Raw genomic sequence first — 5,948 nt, 5'->3', positions numbered from 1 at the left:
GGTCCGGGGTTCTGGGCTCCACGGTCCGGGTTCCCGAGCGCCTGCGCACCCAGCCGGCCTTTGCGCCGGTGACCGGGACCGGGAGGGGAGAGGCGGCCGCGAGGTCCAAATGGAAACGCTGCCGCGCGCCCGACGCTGCCCTGCGAGCCGGTGCTCAGTCAGCTTCGCGCTGAAACGATCGTGATCGGCGATGATAATGATGATAGTAACCATAATCATCATCATCATCTGTCAAACAGCTGCCCCCGTGCCCCCGTCAGCGGGCCCGGCCCAAGCCCAGCCGCGGACCCAGTTGGACCTGTCCCCGCTGGGTCCTGGGGCCCCGGGGTCCACAGCCTGGAGCTCGCTCGCCCGAGGGCGCGGTGTTTAGAGGCCGACCTGGAGTACCGGCCGAGGGGCGAGCCTGGCCCAAAGGCACTGCGGAGAGGCGGGGGGACGTGCAGGACCCGCCAGGGCGGCTGCGAGGGGCGGGTGCGGGGGGCAGGGAGGTTGGGGCAGGCACAGGGCAGCGAGCGGGGCCGAGGGCTGCCGGGAGGTGGGGTGAGGGAGGCAGGACAGGGAGTTGGGGGCGGGGCGCGGCGAGGTGGGACCGGGCTCCGGGAGGTGGGGTTGGGCGCGGCGAGGTCGGGGGCGCGGCGGGGAGGCGGAGCGCAGACCCCGCCCCGCGGGCCGCTGGAAAACTTTGCGCCGTGGCTCGCGCGGGCAGAGGCTAAAGGAGCCGGTCCCGGGGACACGCGACGGGGTCCCGGAGCCGAGCGCGGTGGCAGGACGAGCCGGAGCGAGACCTCCGGGCCCCAGGACTCTCCGGTGTTCCACCCGAACGGAGGCACGGGCGCGAGGATGCCGGTGGCCCAAGCGCCCTTCCCAGACGGAGGTGAGCCGGCGAGCCGAGGGCGCGCGGGATGGGGGCAGCCCGGCTCGCTTTTCTCACTAGATTCCAGCGGACCCCGGGCACGACCGTGACCTGGGCAGCGAGCTCGCCACATCAGCATCACCGCCTCCCCAGTGACCAAGGCGGGGGAGACGGGACGGTTCCTTTAACTACAGATGGAGCGTTTAGACCGAGCTGGTCTTAATAACCTGAATGAAAGAGAGAGAGCTCTTCGTGGAGAAGTTCCATCTATCGTTTTCTTTGGAGAATTAGAAAGTTAGGCGCCCTCCGAGGATGAGGATGAGGACCTGGGGACTCTGGGAGTGTGTGGTTGTGGCAGTTATGCTGGGAAAATCATTCTTTTAAACTATATTTGCTGCAAAATTCCATTTTTCCTTCTATTTCTCAAATTAGGCAGTCAGGGCTGTCAGAACGGGGCGGTGGGGGCGGAGGGGGCGGGGAGTGGTGGAAGATGAAGTCCCTACATTGCAATAGTGAGGCTCCCCGGGAACAGCAGTGTGTTGCCTTCATAACTGAGATGAAGCTTGGAGAAGGCGCAGGACCAGTCCTTCTGTGGCCTGATGCAGGGAACTTGTGCTAATTCTCCGCTTTGAACCACCCAGTCTCCAAATGGTCACTCTCTCTTTTCTTCTCTCTCTCTCTCTTTCTGGCGCTGGACACTCCCAATGACATATGTCTTTGCGGTGTTTTTTATATTTAGATGTAAGAGAGGGACGTCTTGTTGGATTTTTAAAGGGAACACACTTTGTTTTGAAGATAAAGGATAGCAGCATGAACAGAGCCTGGCTCTTCTGGAAGGTTATTTCAAAAGTGGAAGGTCCGCCCTGCACGTAGCACCCCCCGCAGCTGGAGCTGCGATTACTTCCAGAATTAGGCGTCTTTCTAAAGTCTAGATATTAGAGGTTGCAGACGGTGTATATAATTACATTCATAATTTATCATTTTGGAAACATTCTTTTCTTCATTGATGAAAATCTTGCAGCTACAGTTAAGAAAAACATAGTCCCGGAAAGTACAAGGGCAGGATTAGGTTCTGTGGGTACGTGACTAACTGGGATGGTTGTGCCCATGGCTGGTGTTGGTTGTGTGTGTGTGTGTGTGTGTGTGTGTGTGTGTGTGTTGCCTGAGGGGTTGTTGAGGTGTCCGGATCTGTACAATTTCTCACTTAAGTGATGCAGAGCTCAATGCCAGTGTGAAGAATTTTGTTGCCGCAGAAGGACCGCACGATGGGTTTTCTTGGTCCACAAACGTTCACACTGGGCCTGCTTGTGTAGTCCCTCCTGTCACCTGACACCAGGCATCCGCCATGCAAAGTCAGCTCTTGTGAGCCTCCCCTAAGATCTAGACGGAATGGTTTCTCAACCAGGTTTCGCCTTTGAAAATGCTGCCTTCCTCTTCATATTTGTGAGTTTTGTTAAGTGTGTGACTCTCCTAGTTTTCTACCATATGGGGATAGTAGAAGCTCCCATTTCTTGTAGAAGAAGACTTATATGTCGGCTTACTGACTTTTTCCCTCAGAATTCAGGGACTGATTTTCCTTTTTCTGGAAATTCTGACACTAATTTGATTCCATGGTAGCTCTTTCATCTAAAGATGCTGCAATACCTAGAGCATATGCATATATTTTTATCACAAAGACATGAGAATTTGGGCGCGCCATAATCTTGAAGAATTTGGGGTGGGTCTACTGTAGAGCTCCCTTTTTTCTGCCCGGACTTTGGACTATGACTCGGGTGCTGATGCAGCCAGCGAGATCCCCTCGGGCCGTCTGTCACGTTAGCCAGAACCACAGTGCCGTGGGTCACACGAGCCTTTCTGTGTCCTCGCATTTGGCTTTGTAATTCCTTTCTTGTCAGTTTTGAAGCTATTTCATATTATTCCTTTGCCATAGGTTTTCTGTTGAATTAATTAATCGCCTTAAGAGATTCTCCATCAGCTTTTGGAAATACTGTGGTGCACTGAGTGGAATCCTATTTTGTTTCAGTTAATAATACATTGCAGTTATTGTGGTTACAGACACAGGGCGTAAAGTCGCCCTTGGTCTTGTTTTCCTCCTATTTTTGAGGAATCGCAGCTGCCTCTACAAGCGGCAGGTCAGGTGGGTTGGCCCCGAGATTGTGTGGAGGAGAATGCGGTACCCGGTGGGTGGTCTGGCGTCCCAGGGGCACCGTGAGCTGGAGTGAGAGCCCCAAGTCCGTCGACGAGGCTCCTGAAGATGCTGCTCCGTTTCCCTGGTGTCCAGGTTCTCCGTATATTTCAGTAAAGCCCTCGATTAGCATCCCTGCATTCTGCTCGACCAGTAGCTGGGAGCAATTCGGTTCTAAAGCACGTGGGTGACTTCTCGTCACTATCAGGTGAAGAACATGTGGAAAGGTGGTGGCCTCTGGAAGAGCTCGTCCCTAACGTGGTGCACTGGAGTCCAACGACACAGGCGTCTAGCCCACTGCAGCCTCTTCCAGGCTGTGCCCCTAAGGACAGTGACCCTGCCCCAGCCTTGGTTTCCCTCTGTGTACATTCAGAAGGCAGATGCTGTGGCAGGAACCAGACGTGGTGCAACGTGTGGTGCCCGTGCCATGTCACCAAGCAGATGTCACCACATCTATTTGCAGATGACTTGGGGAGCTCATTGCCAAATACCTTCATTCGTCCTGTGGTGGTCTTGGTAGGAACTCAATCCTGGGCCCTTCCTGAGAACACTCCAAGAGGAGAAAATGCGAGAAGCCTGGCTGAAAACAAAGAGGGTCAAGAGCTCTCATAAGAAAAGCCATTGCCTCCGATGGACAGTCCTGGTGCCGGGAAAGCATGCACGAGGAAGCCTGGGCCTGGTCCCAGCCCAACTGCGTGCCTGGAGCTCCCTGGACGGCACTCAGATCTGTTGAGTTAGCTTCTGAGCCTGGTGTCCCTGAGAGAACGAGCTGTGGAAAATCCACCGGGAAGAAGGAAGCCTGACTGGGGATGAATTCGCTTCCATGCTCCGAAGGAGAAAGAGGAGCTGCGGAGTCCTCACCAGGGGATGAGTTATCCCCAGGGATGGTGTTATCTCACTGGGAGCTCCGTGAATGGGCCCAGAGCCAAGCGCAGGCACCCGAGACTGTGTGTGAAGCCCCGTGCGGTGAACTGCCTCTGACAGCACAGTGAGGTCACCTAGGAAATCCGGAGCCAGGGAAAATATTCATTAGCAGTGGAATTTGCTGGGGCCGTGAAACGGCCAAGTCATTATTTCCTTCCTAAATTCTTTTAAACGGAAAAAAAAAAAAAAAAAAAAAAATCTGGCTTTCAAAGAAATTTTGCCTGTGGGCAAGTACTTGGTCTTTTAATTCAGTTTGGAGAATAAGCTGGTTAATTTCCCTGGGAGAACATACCTTTTAAAAGTGCAGCATCCTGCCTCCAACCAGAAGTTTCTCACTACAGTAACTCATTGCGCTCTTGTTTTTTTTGCCATCACAGAGAGAGAGGAAGAGAGAGAGAGAGACCCCAGCCTTTGTGGAAATATTTTCCCTTATTTTTTTCTTCTTCCTTCTTTTTATAGTTTGTTTATTTTTCAAATTGACATGTAGAGAAAGTGACTCGCCGTCGTAGAAACCACATCTGGAACCCATTGGCCCATCCTGTTCTCGCCCCTCCCCGCAGGCGCTCCTTCTGGAATGGAGGCAAGGAAGCTTCCGTGGTGTTGCTGGGCCTAACGTGAGTGACGTGCTTGGAACCACCGTCTAGAAGGCATCTTATTTCTTCTCTGGAAAGAGAAGACGCCCTGGTGTTGAAATGCCTTGAGTGGACTTGAAGATCTCAGCTGAATGAAGGGGAAGGGAAATCTCTTAGATAACTGGTCTCCACTGGGTGGATGTAAGGGGGCCTCAGGTGTGGACAGTGCACCCTTCACCTGAGATGCAGTCACATCTCAGAGTCAGTGAGAGGGAGGGTCTGCAGGCTCTAGACTCAGTGAGTGCAGCTCGTGGGAGCGACAGCAAGGCCACTCAAGGGCGCAGCTCCGTCGGGGCCTGGATTTGTTGAAGGACCACTGCCAATCTGCAGGAGCGTCTCTGTCCTGAGCTTTTCTGTACCCGTGTGTCTTCTATGATAGGCCCCACTCTCTGAAGATGCACAAGACTAAGCAGCACGTGGCCACATTTCTCAGCATGGGGCTTTATTTTTAAGAGCTTGGGTGGAAATTAAGCAGTAATTGGACTTGTACAGTGCAAAGGCAGACAGTGGTCACTGCCAGCCCTAGACACTTATCTTTTGAAATAAAACAAAATGTGAGCATGTGTAATAAGTAAATCTGGCTCTCTGTGGGGACTTCTCCCACTCTCCACAAATGCCATTTGCAGGACGGCTGGCCAAGCCCCATAAGCCTCTGCAAGGACCTTCTGCATCACAGCCCAACCCGGACCCCAACACAACACGACTTGAGGAAATCCATGTACCCCTTGGAACGGGGCATGTGCTCACCACACGGACCTCCTCAACCAGTTCTAGCAGCCTTGCTTAGGAGCAGGAGCACGTGGAAACCACCCTGTGTCTACGAACAAGAATGAGTGGAGGGTGCTGCCTCCATCCACACGGTGGGAGCAGTGGGAAGAAATTACCTGCATCTCCACTTATGTCTACACACGACTCGCAGGAACATCACCTTGGGAGGAAGATGCCAGCAGGACTGTGTACCGTAGGGCTGCATTTACGTGAAGGTCAGGAACAGGCTAAACTGCTCCAGGGTGAGAAGCCCAGACAGAGGCCCCTCTGGGGAGAGGACAGCCTTAGTGTTGGAGTCAGGACCCTTCTCTGTGGGTGTGACAGGCTGGCCTCCCAGGAGCACCGTCCCTGCAGTGCCAGCACTTGTGCAGTGACAGGAGTGGCAGGGTGGTGTGCAAGAAGGGCTGCGTCCCCCTCGCCCTCCGAGCAGGGGAGGGGCGGGCTCTCCTCCAGCAAACTCGAGATCTGTGCTGCTGCCCCAGGGGTGGGGGAGTCAGTGCCGCTGCCCCAGGGGTGGAGGGAGTCGATGCCGCTGCCCCAGGGGTGGAGGGGGTCAGTGCTGCTGCTCCAGGGGTGGGGGGGGGGG

At 54.6% G+C, this 5,948-nt stretch overlaps 1 protein-coding gene across 1 annotated transcript in view; it reads left to right on the top strand.

The window, feature by feature from the left end:
* Positions 1 to 745: 745 nt before the first annotated feature.
* Positions 746 to 5,948, top strand: part of LOC124240586 (sphingosine 1-phosphate receptor 3-like) — an 11,575-nt gene continuing 6,372 nt past the window's right edge. The window contains exon 1 of the mRNA XM_046663662.1: positions 746 to 874. The gene's annotated coding sequence lies outside the window, so the exon portion shown is untranslated. The remainder of the gene's footprint in view (positions 875 to 5,948) is intronic.

The sequence above is a fragment of the Equus quagga genome, chromosome 6 (genome assembly GCF_021613505.1).
Source record: "Equus quagga isolate Etosha38 chromosome 6, UCLA_HA_Equagga_1.0, whole genome shotgun sequence".
Lineage (NCBI taxonomy): Eukaryota > Metazoa > Chordata > Mammalia > Perissodactyla > Equidae > Equus > Equus quagga.
This window is presented reverse-complemented; position numbering and strand designations above follow the sequence as displayed.